We start from the raw sequence: 14,936 nt of genomic DNA, 5'->3' as shown, positions 1-14,936 counted from the left end.
GTGGTCTCAGAGGGCCAGGGCAGGGGGTTGTTAATCCCTGGCCATGCCTGGGAGAGACCAGGGACTAATGAAGGCTCTGGCCCACCCTCTCATTTCCATGCATGTGTGCACAGTCAGCACTAAATGGAGGAGCGAGGAGGAGGGAACACGCTGGCTAACCTTTCATTTCACAAATGCTGCTGATGTGATCCTGAGACCATTAGGCTAACAGTTTCCTCTGAAAGTTAGAAAGTAATATTCAATTATGTGGCAGTGCATCCCTCATAATGTTCTCCACACTGCATAAATTAATAAGCCTATTTAGCAGAGCCCGCTGATGGGCCGAGCGCACAGCACTGTCTGTACTACTCCGCTGTCCCCTCCTCCCCCTTCCCCTCCATCCCCTGCCCTCCGCTGCTCATACCTGTTCACTTGGCACAAAATGGATGCCGCCAAGCCATTTAATTGGCCTCCATTTCAGTATCCAAGGGCGTTGGGCTCTTTAATAATGTCTCCTTTCCCGTAACAGTTTTAAACCTGTAGCTATCCCCAGTGATAGTGAGTCATTGTTCTGGTCTGTACTGAGGGAATGCTGTCCTGGGCTCAGTGATGGACATGACAGAGTCAGGAGGTGAGGGGCTGTAACGTGGAGGAGTAAATACTACATGAACAGGGTCAGAGGTATTTTTGCTTTTGGTTATTTTAAAGCAGCTGTTCCATGTTCTGGCCGTGTCGGTGTGATCACTCACGGCTCTGCTCCTTCCTCTCCTCTCCTCTCCCCTCGCCGAGCCGAGGAGCCAAAGATAACTCACTGAGTAGCTGTGTGTGACTGTAATCACTTCAATTCCCCTCCTCAGGAGAGCATCGCCTCAGTCAGCAACCCAGCTCTGTACCACCACCAGATCTCAGCCCCTTTTCACTCTGTTATGACACATGTGCATGAGGAAGCATAGGGGTCCTGAATACACAATGACACAATTCCACTTAGCATGAACACAGACCGTCTGGGAAACCCTGGTCTTGGACTACATGAAGTAGTTGTCTTAGTTGACAGCAGGCCATGACAGTAGCTTAGCCGGAGTAAATTACAACATTAAACTACTGTAAATGTGTAGGGTTTGGGGGTCTTAGCTAAGAATGAAGTCTCCATTGCAGTCTGGCTGCTGTTAAAAACCAAACGGTGAGCAAGGGTAAAATTGAAAATAAATTAAGTGTTTTCACTTGACACATGTGACCCAAGCTGGTGTAGCTGAATGCAGCTGAACCGGCTGAGGAACTGCAGTCAGTTTACATTATGAGGACTTCCAGAGGAAATGCATCGAGATGGAGGATGAAAAGAGAGAGAGAGAGGGTTCGGATGGGAGGGCAAGGGAATTGTGGAGGCCAAATTCTGCCTACTTTGACAAGATTATCTTTTCAGGGCATTTTTGAGTCTCTCTTCTTTCTCAGATGAGCTTGCGCCCATACAGCAAATTGGTAAACTGATTAGCTTCAGATTACTACAGGCTGATAAGAGATTGGATGGATATACTGTTGAGATTAAACAGATAAATAGATTGACTGATAGATGAGTTGGTGCATTGCATCCCTTCCTCTGGCTCCTAGTCCCTTTTGTAATTAAGGTTTTAAGGTGTGTGCATAATCAAATAAATAAATAGTGTAAGAATTATGTGATAATGAATTAATACATGACAAGAAGTGAAGAAAGCAAGCAGCAGCTAATTGCATGAGATGAGTCGTTTTCATGAGCTTTTTCAGGGGAAATCTCATTATATGCATCACAAACTATAATGCCAGATGAAATCCTGCTTTAGAAATATGTAAATTAGCAAACGTTCTGTTGAGTGAAGGAAATCACGAGGGGGTAGCAAAACTACCAACCAGAGTGGAGTGACGACCCCAGTTTCCAAAGAGACAGCCATAAACACTCTCTGTTTACACTGTGCAGTTAGTAGTGCACTGTACACACAGAGTACTGCCCAGGTCCCTTGGGCTGTGCAGAGACATGCCTGTTTACTCAGTAAAACGTGTCCACCTGTGTTCAGTCCTCTACTGTACCCTATACCCCTCTGTGTTTCAGAGCACCAGTGGTGGAGAGTAAGAATAATCACTTAACCTTGAGATTCTGTGGGTAAATTTGTGTTTGAGATTTGGGTTTAGGATTGTTAAATTGCTTTTTATGAAGTCATGTATTTGTTTTGGCAGATGATTTCAGAGATGAAGAAGTGCATGGCTCATTAGAAGATATGGTAGATGGTAGATGATATTTCACTTAACTGACAGCAGTTTTGTTTTGACAGTACTATCCAGTACTATCCAGTACTATCCAGTACTATCCACGAGCGACAATATGTTGCATATCATTTTGTATTATTTGTATCAGGTGCTGTGAACACAAGATAAGTGGAGTTGATAAGACCTATCTGTAATAATTGCACTGTTAAACTGAGATTGGCTGATTATGTTGTGCATAATTACTGTGGAAAAAACAGTATGCCTATTAAGCTGCTCTCGAATGGCAGTAATACAGAAAGCAATCCAATTACCAATAGTTTCTCACACTGGAAATAAAGATTTCTCTAAATAGAAAGGATCCACTAACTGCTGATAGGGGATAATTGTGTGAGTGTTTGTGCAGTTAGAGATCTGGTGGATTGTTATCACTTGTAGGGCTAAATGCTGATGGGTGGAGAAAGCCTTGTGACACATGACGTCCTAAGTCTGTGTGTGTTTTTGGGACTGGCTCTGCTCTGCTGCCAGGGAGTCTGATAGCTGCTAAATAATTTATCCAGGCTGCAGCCCCGTAGCCACGGAGACCAAGGCCCCACCGTGGCTGTCTGGCGACATCTCTCCACCTGATGGACGGATGGACAGCAATTAGCAGATAGGGGTGGAGGTGCTGATGAGGGGCAGAGGGAGACCAGAGTATGATCCCCGCACTCCACCCGCACCCCGTCATACAAACCCAACCTACCCCTCCTTCACAACAAGTAACGAACAAGGAGAGATTTATTCTGATCAAAGTGCAGAACTTTTTAATTAAGAAAAGGAGAGGTTAAAAAAGAAAGCTAGAAACAACCGCCCGTTTTCCTATTAAGGAGAAATGTCAAGCGCGGTGGCGAAGCGATAGTCTGTGCGCGTCCCTTTGTTGTCCCCCCTGACATTGCAGGCTAATTTTTCATGGTTATTTGAACTGGAAAATGAAAGAGAGGTTTGCGATTATTTCCTATAAATGACAACACAATCGCATTACGCTTCAGTAGAAACACAGAGAGGATATTGCCTTTTCATATTTCATGTGAATGTAATGGATGGGATATGTAAAGAGGACCAGAAAGAAAGACAAATGGAGAAAGTAAGCTCCCGCGTTTGATTTGTATTAGAAACCGACCTGATAGAGGGAGGAAGGAGCGGAATGTTTTTCTCAATAAGTGGTGGCAGTCTTGTGGATGTTTTAAAGTGCCTCCACAATGTATTCATTGAATTCCTTTAGCGGATTGCTATTAGCAGCCAACTGGGGTTGAATCCTGATGACACAGACCCAGTAATGGAAAGGAAGGTACCCAGTGTATCCACTATATTCTCCTCTACAGTAATGCATCATATCCTCAGTACCTGGCCACAGTGCTACTGTTTGGACTGAGCTTTAGTGTACTTGTTATCCTGAGGGATGGTACATTTAGGTGGACCTGTCACTGTGCTCAGTGAGTCACACATACAGTACACACTCCTGTCACACTGTGGGCTGGCCTGGCAGTGCCTGGCTGACACCCTGTCACATTGACCCACCTGAAACATTTCCATGTCCAGTTCAGTTCAGTGCTGAACCACCTCTTCATCCTCTCCCCAGTAAGATTTCCCTCCAACACATTTTGATTTAGCAGGCATAGCAGACAGATAGTATTAGAAAGAAAACACATCAATGATAGCCCCATATCTTATATGTTTTTATCAAATTGATTAGCCATATTGGTATTCAGAAGCCTAGTCAATTCTGTTTTATCTAGCTAGGCGTACGCTTTTATAAACAAGCAGCCCGTCAAGCCCGCTGCTGACCGCGTGCCCCGAGCCGGAGAGGCAGGCAGGCGGGAGGGCTGGAGCGGCCCAGTCTGGAGAGAGAGGGCTTGTGGGTAGTGTGTTTGTGTATGTTTATGTACGTGGCAGGCCCGGGAGGACTGGTGTAGACTGAGCCATGTGGGGGCTGTGTGCTGTGAGCTGGACTCCTAACACATCGAGGTGGGTGTTACATACATCCAACCATGGCCACATTGATTTTCTCAGCTGATGCCTCCACAGAGCGATCCACAGGCTGGATGGATGCACTACAAAGATATGCAAATGGAGCATTCGATAAACCGACAGGCAGAGATCTTTTTCAGACGGCCCGCTGTACTGGTGGGTCGGTAGTTCTAAAAAGAGGCGTAAACAGATAAGTACCTGGTAATGGACACACAGACGTGTGTATGCACACATACCTGGCAGCTTGCTGTGCGGTGGGACTGAAGAAGCCTGTTTCAATAATTCCACATCGAAACGAAGCCCCTTAGTAAACTAGGCTACGGAATGTGAATGTAAAGTACCATCAACTTAAATATAAAAATACTCACACACAGTATATTAAATAATATGTTTTCCAAAGGCTTCTTCAAGGATATTGTTAGCATTCAATTTCTACAGCAGACATCATTTGTGTATATATATAACAATGCAGTGTGTATATTCACATTCAGTCTGCTTTATTTGTCAGATATTCAACAACTTGGTGAAGGTCATATTTAATACATGTGTGAATGTAAGAATGGTGCTGTCTTGTTCAGTGTGTTGTGTGGCTGTGTGTGTGTCTGTGCAGAGAGTGAGGCTCTGAAGCTAAGCTGTACTGTGCTGTACCTGGTAATTAAAGGGAGTTTGTGGCATAAGCCAGACATCGGGAGAGATGAGCTATGAACAAAAGAGCTGTGACAGTTTTGGGTTATGTGATTTTTATGTCCCTTTTTTGCCAAATGAAAAATCAATAAATTTTTTCCGGGTTATACATATTCAGAGTGCCCGCCATGCTTCCTCCCTGATGGGGAGTGGGGAGAGGGAAGGGGGGATGAGGGGGGGCTACTCGCCTGTCACAACTGTACCATCGCATTTTCCGACCCACTGGTGAATACTTCAGAGTTGATGTGATTGCCCTTCATGACAGCGGTGATGCATTTTTCTTAACCCCCCTCCCTCTGGATCCTGCTTAGCTAGCCCCCTTCAATAGTCTAGGAATAGTTGAAGCTATTGTGGTGTGAGATGATGGAAAAGAGGGATGCATTAAGAAAAGGGTTGATTTGAAAAGAAAGACAAGAAGGGGGGAACATTAACATACATTTATGAGCGTGTGTGTGTGTGTAAGGGGGGGGGGGGGTAGAGGGAGAGAGGGTGTCTGTGTCTTTGTGCAGGCCAGATCTCCCCCAGGCATGAGAGAGGTGAGAGCAGTAGTTTGTCCGGTGATGTCTTTGTGCAGGCCAGATCTCCCCCAGGCATGAGAGAGGTGAGAGCAGTAGGGTGTCCGGTGATGTCTTTGTGCAGGCCAGATCTCCAACAGGCATGAGAGAGGTGAGAGCAGTAGGGTGTCCGGTGATGTCTTTGTGCAGGCCAGATCTCCAACAGGCATGAGAGAGGTGAGAGCAGTAGGGTGTCCGGTGATGTCTTTGTGCAGGCCAGATCTCCAACAGGCATGAGAGAGGTGAGAGCAGTAGTTTGTCCGGTGATGTCTTTGTGCAGGCCAGATCTCCCCCAGGCATGAGAGAGGTGAGAGTAGTAGGGTGTCCGGTGATGTCTTTGTGCAGGCCAGATCTCCCCCAGGCATGAGAGTGGTGAGAGTAGTAGGGTGTCCGGTGATGTCTTTGTGCAGGCCAGATCTCCCCCAGGCATGAGAGTGGTGAGAGTAGTAGGGTGTCCGGTGATGTCTTTGTGCAGGCCAGATCTCCCCCAGGCATGAGAGTGATGAGAGTAGTAGGGTGTCCGGTGATGTCTTTGTGCAGGCCAGATCTCCCCCAGGCATGAGAGAGGTGAGAGCAGTAGGGTGTCCGGTGATGTCTTTGTGCAGGCCAGATCTCCAACAGGCATGAGAGAAGTGAGAGTAGTAGGGTGTCCGGTGATGTCTTTGTGCAGGCCAGATCTCCCCCAGGCATGAGAGAGGTGAGAGCAGTAGGGTGTCCGGTGATGTCTTTGTGCAGGCCAGATCTCCAACAGGCATGAGAGAGGTGAGAGTAGTAGGGTGTCCGGTGATGTCTTTGTGCAGGCCAGATCTCCCCCAGGCATGAGAGTGGTGAGAGTAGTAGGGTGTCCGGTGATGTCTTTGTGCAGGCCAGATCTCCCCCAGGCATGAGAGAGGTGAGAGTAGTAGGGTGTCGGGGGATGTCTTTGTGCAGGCCAGATCTCCCCCAGGCATGAGAGTGGTGAGAGCAGTAGTTTGTCCGGTGATGTCTTTGTGCAGGCCAGATCTCCCCCAGGCATGAGAGAGGTGAGAGCAGTAGTTTGTCCGGTGATGTCTTTGCCTCCTGCCCAGGCTTTTAGCCCATCGCCTGCCAGGGAAAAGCACAGTCTGCATCCTCCTTTGTCCATAATGTGTGTATAGGCAAGGCTACCGTCATACAGGACACAGCTTTATGGCCAGTCAGAGCTGTTTGCCTGTGTGTATTCTGTCTGTATGTGTGTTTGTGTGTGTGTGTGTGTAGAGGTTAGCTGGAGAGAGTGATCCCTGAATGTTCAGTCCCTGTGCAGGCACATTAACCTACATCCCCCGCTCCTCTCCTCCTCTCCTCCACTAAAACACAAAAGAGAAGAGAAATAGAACACCACTCTTCACAGATGTATTTAGAATGTGTCTAAATATCAATAACACAAGCAATAATTCTACTAATTAGTATTACTTCCTATGATATAATTACTTCAGGACAAAATACTTTAAATTGGCATATGCTGTGTGTACTATACTGCCCAATTAGATAGTCATGTTTTTTTTGTGAGCTGTATTTTGAAGGGAGAGGAGCTGTTTCATCACGATTGACGTCCTGTGTACAGCTCCCTACTTATGGGAGATGTAGAGCATCCATTGCATTAGACATGTCATGTTTACAGCTCCCTACTTATGGGAGATGTAGAGCATCCATTGCATTAGACATGTCATGTTTACAGCTCCCTACTTATGGGAGATGTAGAGCATCCATTGCATTAGACATGTCATGTTTACAGCTCCCTACTTATGGGACATGTAGAGCATCCATTGCATTAGACATGTCATGTTTACAGCTCCCTACTTATGGGAGATGTAGAGCATCCATTGCATTAGACATGTCATGTTTACAGCTCCCTACTTATGGGAGATGCAGAGCATCCATTGCATTAGACATGTCATGTTTACAGCTCCCTACTTATGGGAGATGTAGAGCATCCATTGCATTAGACATGTCATGTTTACAGCTCCCTACTTATGGGACATGTAGAGCATCCATTGCATTAGACATGTCATGTTTACAGCTCCCTACTTATGGGACATGTAGAGCATCCATTGCATTAGACATGTCATGTTTACAGCTCCCTACTTATGGGACATGTAGAGCATCCATTGCATTAGACATGTCATGTTTGCGATGCGGTGTCACATCAGGTATTGAAACAAAGTGATGTCTATTTAGAATAACAGGATATTCCGGTGGCATGTGTAAATTAGATTTCCCCCTATTAGACGCTGCTGCCGTTGCGGACAGATAAAATCATTCCGTTTGCATGACCCTTGGTGACCTGAATAAGGGCTGAATGTCCACTGAAATGGCCAGTGACTTTGAAAGGCTAGGGGGATCAAATTAAGTGTTGCTTGGAAGGCTTAGGGGGGTTGGCCGGGCATGTCGGGGGGGTTAGGAGGGGAGTGCTGGAAGAGAGAGAAAGGGAGTGAGAGAGAGAGAGAGAGGGGATGGGGCCCACTGGTATTGTTCTAAGGCAGTGTGAGCTATCCCTGCTGTTTGTGATTAACTTGCTGTTTAAATTTTTTGGGCTATTAGCTGCCCTAACCCCGGACCCCCACCCCTCCTCCTCCGCCTGCTCCTCCTGCACCTCCCCCTCCTGCCCCCAGCCCCATGGAGACACAAAGTATTCATTCACATTTAGATGGTGAGGTCACGGCAGGGCCAGTGGGGAGAGAGTGTCATGTCCTTCCTTAGACAGGTCAGGAATCTAGCACGTAACTCAGTCCCACACCGCCAGAGAGACACCGCAGCCCTTTAAACCAAGGTACTCTTCTGTCCTTCCTAAATGTGAGGAGTGTGTGTGTGTGTGTGTGTGTGTGTGTGTGTGTGTGTGTGTGTGTGTGTGTGTGTGTGTGTGTGTGTGTGTGTGTGTGTGAGACTGAAAGAGCATTAGAGATACATGACACTCCTCTTTAATGTGTGGGGTGTGTTGTGGTGTGTAAGAGTGTTGGGCAGTCTGTTGGTCAGCTTGTGCAGTGTGATGGTGTGACGCTCTGTCGCAGAGCGCATGAGTCAGACAATGTGTTTATGGTAGCAGGGCAATCACCCAATCCTCACCACATGTTTGACTTGCTTTATTTCTAATTGTATCTTATGCTTGTATTTACAATCACTTTGGAAGTTTCCTGTCAACATCCACTAAGTATGAAATATTATTAAATATGAATTATACTTTATCACTTATATTTTGTATATCACTTTTATATATTTTCTTGTTTCTATCTTAAATTAGATGTTGATATCAGCAGTTTGTTGGACTGTTTGAATGGCGGTGTAGTTGCTGTGTGGTACTGTGGTTGTATCATATGTTGTGGTTGACTATTATTACTAAGTGATGGCCCATACCTCTCTAACCTCTCGCCTCTCTGGTTAGGGAGTGGGCCGTGTTTTACTCAGTCGTGGTTTTCTGACAGCTAGCTCATCAGGGAGGGCATGAGGAGGGGTCTGGGCCGGGGCAAGGATACTTTTTGGGAGGGGTGGGAGTGTTTTTCTGTGTGTTGTGGTTTAAGGGAGCAAGGAGGGGGGCTTGTGTATGGGGCATAGAGGTGCTGATATGAGGAACGGACAATGCATGAAAGCCCCCAGCATGGGGCCTGTGTCCCATTGTCCCATGGTACCCTCCTGTCACTTTCATTTGACACCCCCCAGTCCGGAGTCAGGCCAGCTTTGATATGGGGATGGGGTGCAAGAGACGATGGGGAGCAGGGGGGATTTTAAAAGAAAAAAGTAGATGGTCCGTGAGGTGTGAAATAAGATTGCTTTTTATCCGACAGTGCGGCATTAAAGAAAAGGAAGCTGTCCAGAGCTGGATAAAGTGGGGGAAGTGCACCCCTGATTTCCAGTTGAAGTGCTGTGACACCTGGTTAAAATGATAACAACAGCCTCAATAATCATAATGAGAGTAATGAGAGCTCCGACACACAGCCAGCTCCACACCACAGAGGATCACCAGTGACTAGCACATCTCAACCCCCGATCCTGGTACTCTAAGACTGGGGAGAGGCACATCTCAACCCCTGCTCCGGGTACTCTAAGACTGGGGAGAGGCACATCTCAACCACTGCTCCTGGTACTCTAAGACTGGGGAGAGGAGAGGGAGAGGCATATCTCAACCCCTGCTCCTGGTACTCTAAGACTGGGGAGAGGAAAGGGAGAGGCACATCTCAACCCCTGCTCCTGGTACTCTAAGACTGGGGAGAGGAGAGGGAGAGGCACATCTCAACCCCTGCTCCTGGTACTCTAAGACTGGGGAGAGGAGAGGGAGAGGCACATCTCAACCCCTGCTCCTGGTACTCTAAGACTGGGGAGGGGAGAGGGAGAGGCACAGCTCAACCCCTGCTCCTGGTACTCTAAGACTGGGGAGAGGAGAGGGAGAGGCACAGCTCAACCCCTGCTCCTGGTACTCTAAGACTAGGGAGAGGCACAGCTCAACCCCTGCTCCTGGTACTCTAATACTAGGGAAAGGAGAGGGAGAGGCACAGCTCAACCCCTGCTCCTGGTACTCTAAGACTAGGGAGAGGAGAGGGAGAGGCACAGCTCAACCCCTGCTCCTGGTGCTCTAAGACTAGGGAGAGGCACAGCTCAACCCCTGCTCCTGGTACTCTAAGACTAGGGAGAGGCACAGCTCAACCCCTGCTCCTGGTACTCTAAGACTAGGGAGAGGAGAACGGGACAGACAGGGACAGGCAGAGGAGTCTGCTGCTGAGCATGAAAGGGAGACTGACAGACATGCAAAAATGAGCAGGGATTCACTTGTGTGTGAGGAGCACTGGAGCCATTTGCAGCAGGTAGGATTGGATTATGTGTTAATAGAATGGCTGTTTGTTTAGCATGTGTTCAGCTGCAACAGAGGATGGAGTTTGACTGGCTGATGTACACTGTCTATATATATCATTATTTCAGTCTCAGAAGGAGTACTGGAAAGTGCAGTGGTTACCATCCATTATTTATTAGTCTGTTTGTGCCTGTCAGTGGGATTAGTATTAGTGTAATCACTGTTCTTCTGGGGGAAGGAAGGCTGTTCGGCCTCATCTGAAGGTTATCGCACTGTCTTCACCATCTCATCTTCACTGGCCGCTTCCTGCAGAGCATCTGCTTTGTACATCTCCACATATTTCTTCTCCTTTTTCCTTCCCTGTGTCTCTGTTGCTCTCTCTCTCCTCATCCACCCACCCCCCATTAATGTGTGTGAGTACCTCGCTCTCTCCCTGCTTGTATAGGGTGACACCTATGGGTCTGCTTAAGCCCCTGCACTTACAGGCAGGCAGAGGGAGAGCGAGGGAAGGAGAGCAGCAGCCGCTTGTGTGTGTGTGTGTGTGTGTGTGTGTGTGTGTGTGTGTGTGTGTGTGTGTGTGTGTGTGTGTGTGTGTGTGTGTGTGTGTGTGTGTGTGTGGTGTGTGCATGCGCGCACCTGGGGGAAATAGATGCTTCAGTTTGTCTTTTTCATCTCCATGTCACACCATTTCACCTGGCTGCTGTGTCTGTGATGCCTTCTGCAGACAGAGAGCTGGAAGGATGGAGTGACTGTGGACTGTCTCTGTTGACCTGCAGCGGAGGGCTGATATTTTTATGGGTGTAATCTGTGTGTCTGCAGCGGAGGGCTGATATTTTTATGGGTGTAATCTGTGTGTCTGCAGCGGAGGGCTGATATTTTTATGGGTGTAATCTCTGTGTCTGTAGCGGAGGGCTGATATTTTTATGGGTGTAATCTCTGTGTCTGTAGCGGAGGGCTGATATTTTTATGGGTGTAATCTCTGTGTCTGCAGCGGAGGGCTGATATTTTTATGGGTGTAATCTCTGTGTCTGTAGCGGAGGGCTGATATTTTTATGGGTGTAATCTCTGTGTCTGCAGCGGAGGGCTGATATTTTTATGGGTGTAATCTCTGTGTCTGTAGCGGAGGGCTGATATTTTTATGGGTGTAATCTCTGTGTCTGCAGCGGAGGGCTGATATTTTTATGGGTGTAATCTCTGTGTCTGCAGCGGAGGGCTGATATTTTTATGGGTGTAATCTCTGTGTGTCTGCAGCGGAGGGCTGATATTTTAATGGGTGTAATCTCTGTGTCTGCAGTGGAGGGCTGATATTTTTATGGGTGTAATCTGTGTGTCTGCAGCGGAGGGCTGATATTTTTATGGGTGTAATCTCTGTGTCTGCAGCGGAGGGCTGATATTTTTATGGGTGTAATCTCTGTGTCTGTAGCGGAGGGCTGATATTTTTATGGGTGTAACCTGTGTGTCTGCAGCGGAGGGCTGATATTTTTATGGGTGTAATCTCTGTGTCTGCAGCGGAGGGCTGATATTTTTATGGGTGTAATCTCTGTGTCTGTAGCGGAGGGCTGATATTTTTATGGGTGTAATCTGTGTGTCTGCAGCGGAGGGCTGATATTTTTATGGGTGTAATCTGTGTGTCTGCAGCGGAGGGCTGATATTTTTATGGGTGTAATCTCTGTGTCTGCAGTGGAGGGCTGATATTTTTATGGGTGTAATCTCTGTGTCTGCAGCGGAGGGCTGATATTTTAATGGGTGTAATCTCTGTGTCTGTAGCGGAGGGCTGATATTTTAATGGGTGTAATCTCTGTGTCTGCAGCGGAGGCTTATTCAGCTTGCCTGATTAGATTAACAGAACAGTTTAATATCACTGTATGAGGAGGGTTAATGAAGACAATTCATTAGACGACAACCTCCAGGCTATTGTCCTTTACATTTGAATGATTGAGGTTAGAAATGGCCTATTGCCATAGCTCTGAGTGTTTCTCCCCGTCTATTTCCAGTCCTAATCTGTGAGTCCGTTTTACTGGCTCTTCCATTTGCATCCTACTCTTAGGCCACTTGTGACCTTTCATTAATTATGGCTGGACCCGGCTTTAATCATTGTGCAATATCGTTGGAGATGAGATGAGGAATAGACACAGTCATTTGCCACTTAAAGATGTACTGCCGCTTGTGGAATTAAATGTCTGCATTTCTATATTCATTATGGGGGGTTACTGTGCGGTGTGTGGCGGAAGTGTCATACATCTTGATTAAAAACTCAAATGAAGAAGCGAGAGGGGGCTGGGGGGAGCTCTCTCTGCTACATCCCACTAGAGATCCGTCTGGAGGATGCTGAGGTGACAGCTGTTGTATTCAGTGACGTTGAATAGAGTTCAAATCTGGACTGTGGATCACTGCAATGTTCCTGAAAAAGCACGTTAAAGTGTGGAGGTGTGGAATTAGACACGCTGTAAGAGTAGGGCAGCTCAGAATGACATGCAGACCCTTTTAAAGGTGTACAATTTACCTGGGGATTATTTTGTAATCTGAGCACCTGTGCGGCTGTATGGTATTCTAATTCACGCGGAGTTGTGTGGATTTGTGCAGGCTGGAGCTCGATGGGATTTTGGGGCTAGGCTGCGGCTCTCCTCTGGTTTACCAGGCAACGGTTTAGGACCGCCTCGCCAGCACAGGATGGGCTACGCTGGACGGAACTTGCAGGTTGCCTTGGAAACATAATAGAGACATGGTCAATAATAAAATAATGAAAAAATGTATTTATGCGAGTGGGATCTGGGGATCACTTAAATGTGCTTTTTACTGGGAGCCAGTTATCCCTGTTAAATATCTTCATTTATACACAGGATCCCCGTCTGCTGCTAGCAGTAATGTCTAACAACATAATCCATACACCAATCATTCTGTTGTGAGGAGAGGGGCTTCTTACTTTGGGAAACAGTCAGGAACGCCTGGATATTGCTCTTGCCTCATGACACAGAGGTGTTTTCTGTTGAGTTAAAGCTTTGTCAATGACAATCTCCTCAATGCTGTAGTTATATCATAACTGGAATAATAATAGTTATTGCAATTATGATGCAAGCTTGTATGGTATCTTCAGTTCACAGTAAGAAGCACTTTTCAGGCCTCTAAATCCAACCTTTTGTTAAGTCAGTGAGAAAATCACATTGACAAACTCATAGGTTCTTTTGTAGGATGGAATTGCATATTGTAGTATTGAGCTATATATTATTGCTGTCTTTAGTGAGTGTGTTTCTCTTGGTGCATCGGTGATTAGGAGAGCAGAACTCCAATAGCACATTATCAGCGCAATTTCAGCCTGATCTAAATGTGTAATCACTTTACACACGCTATCATGTGTCTCTCGTCGTATAGCTTTCATTTCTCTTGGATTTACATGTGAATATGGAAGCACAGGAAATATCTATTTACCATGAGAACTGAAGGAGATTGAAATGTGTGAAGTACTTCACGGATTGCCAGTCATGAATGAATAGAGATAATATAAAACAAAACATTTAACCATTCCGTGCTGGTAGTGAAATGTACATCTTTCATTTGATTCAAAATGTTCTACTCAGAAACCCTTTTTAGAGGCTATTTGTGCTAGTGAAGTTTGATGGGGCTTTGGGTCTATGTTTCGGTCCAGGTTACATAGTTGGTAACTACAGTATAGGAGTGTAAGTGCTGTAGTAGATCATATGAGGCCATAAAAGTCGTGTACGTAGTGGCTTGTCTAGTGGTGAGCTCAGATCAGATGTGTGTTGACTGCAGGGCTGAATATGTGAACAGGATATTTCAGTGGCTGTTGTTGTAGTATTGTCAATATATCAATAGACTGTCGAGTAGAGACCTGAGAGGGGAAGCATTTTCAAAAGAACATTTAAGTACATTTGCTGAGAATTAGCTGACTTGTGTAGTAACTGATAGGCCTTATTGACTGCGGCCCAGTTTACTGTTGTCAAATCAATGCTGTTGCGTGCTAGTCGCACTACTTTTAAACAAACTTAATAGGCCGAGGGGCTGCTCGGGGGGCACTGGAGAGAAATAAAGAAGATTGATGCGCTTTTTATTATCAGTATTTTGCCATATTTCCCTCTCTGCATTACTTACAGATGGCATTATCGGATATTGTTTGGAGTTCAATGCTTTTAAATGGGCTGATATATTGAGCTGAGGCTTTTAAGGTCATTACAAGGGATTTCTGTATTTGACTTGGCAGAAAAATCAAATGAATTGCCGGTCTGAAAGTTTAAAATATTTATAATGTTTTATTTCGCAGTAGCGAGGAAGTAGAGGTGAAATGAGCCCTGTATTGGTAAGTAGCCTAGCAGACTGCAGCTGGGGACAGTAATGCATGTGGAGAGAGAGAAAGCGAGAGAGAAAAAGGGAAAGAGAGAGAGAGAGAGAGAGTAAGCGAGAGAGAGGTCTTTCTCTAGAAACACGCTCCTCACACAATTATTTTTCCTGTCTGCATACTTCAAACTGCTTTGGAAAATGTGTGTATGTCTCTACCACATGTGTGTATGTCTCTACCACGTGTGTATGTCTCTACCACATGTGTGTATGTCTCTACCACATGTGTGTATGTCTCTACCACATGTGTGTATGTCTCTACCACATGTGTGTATGTCTTTACCACATGTGTGTATGTCTCTACCACATGTGTGTATGTCTCTACCACGTGT

General features: G+C 46.2%; 1 protein-coding gene across 1 annotated transcript in view; it reads left to right on the top strand.

The window, feature by feature from the left end:
* LOC110506519 (zinc finger homeobox protein 3-like) overlaps window positions 1-14,936 on the top strand; it is a 193,809-nt gene that overhangs the window by 137,784 nt on the left and 41,089 nt on the right.

This window comes from Oncorhynchus mykiss, chromosome 26 (assembly GCF_013265735.2).
Source record: "Oncorhynchus mykiss isolate Arlee chromosome 26, USDA_OmykA_1.1, whole genome shotgun sequence".
NCBI lineage: Eukaryota > Metazoa > Chordata > Actinopteri > Salmoniformes > Salmonidae > Oncorhynchus > Oncorhynchus mykiss.
This window is presented reverse-complemented; position numbering and strand designations above follow the sequence as displayed.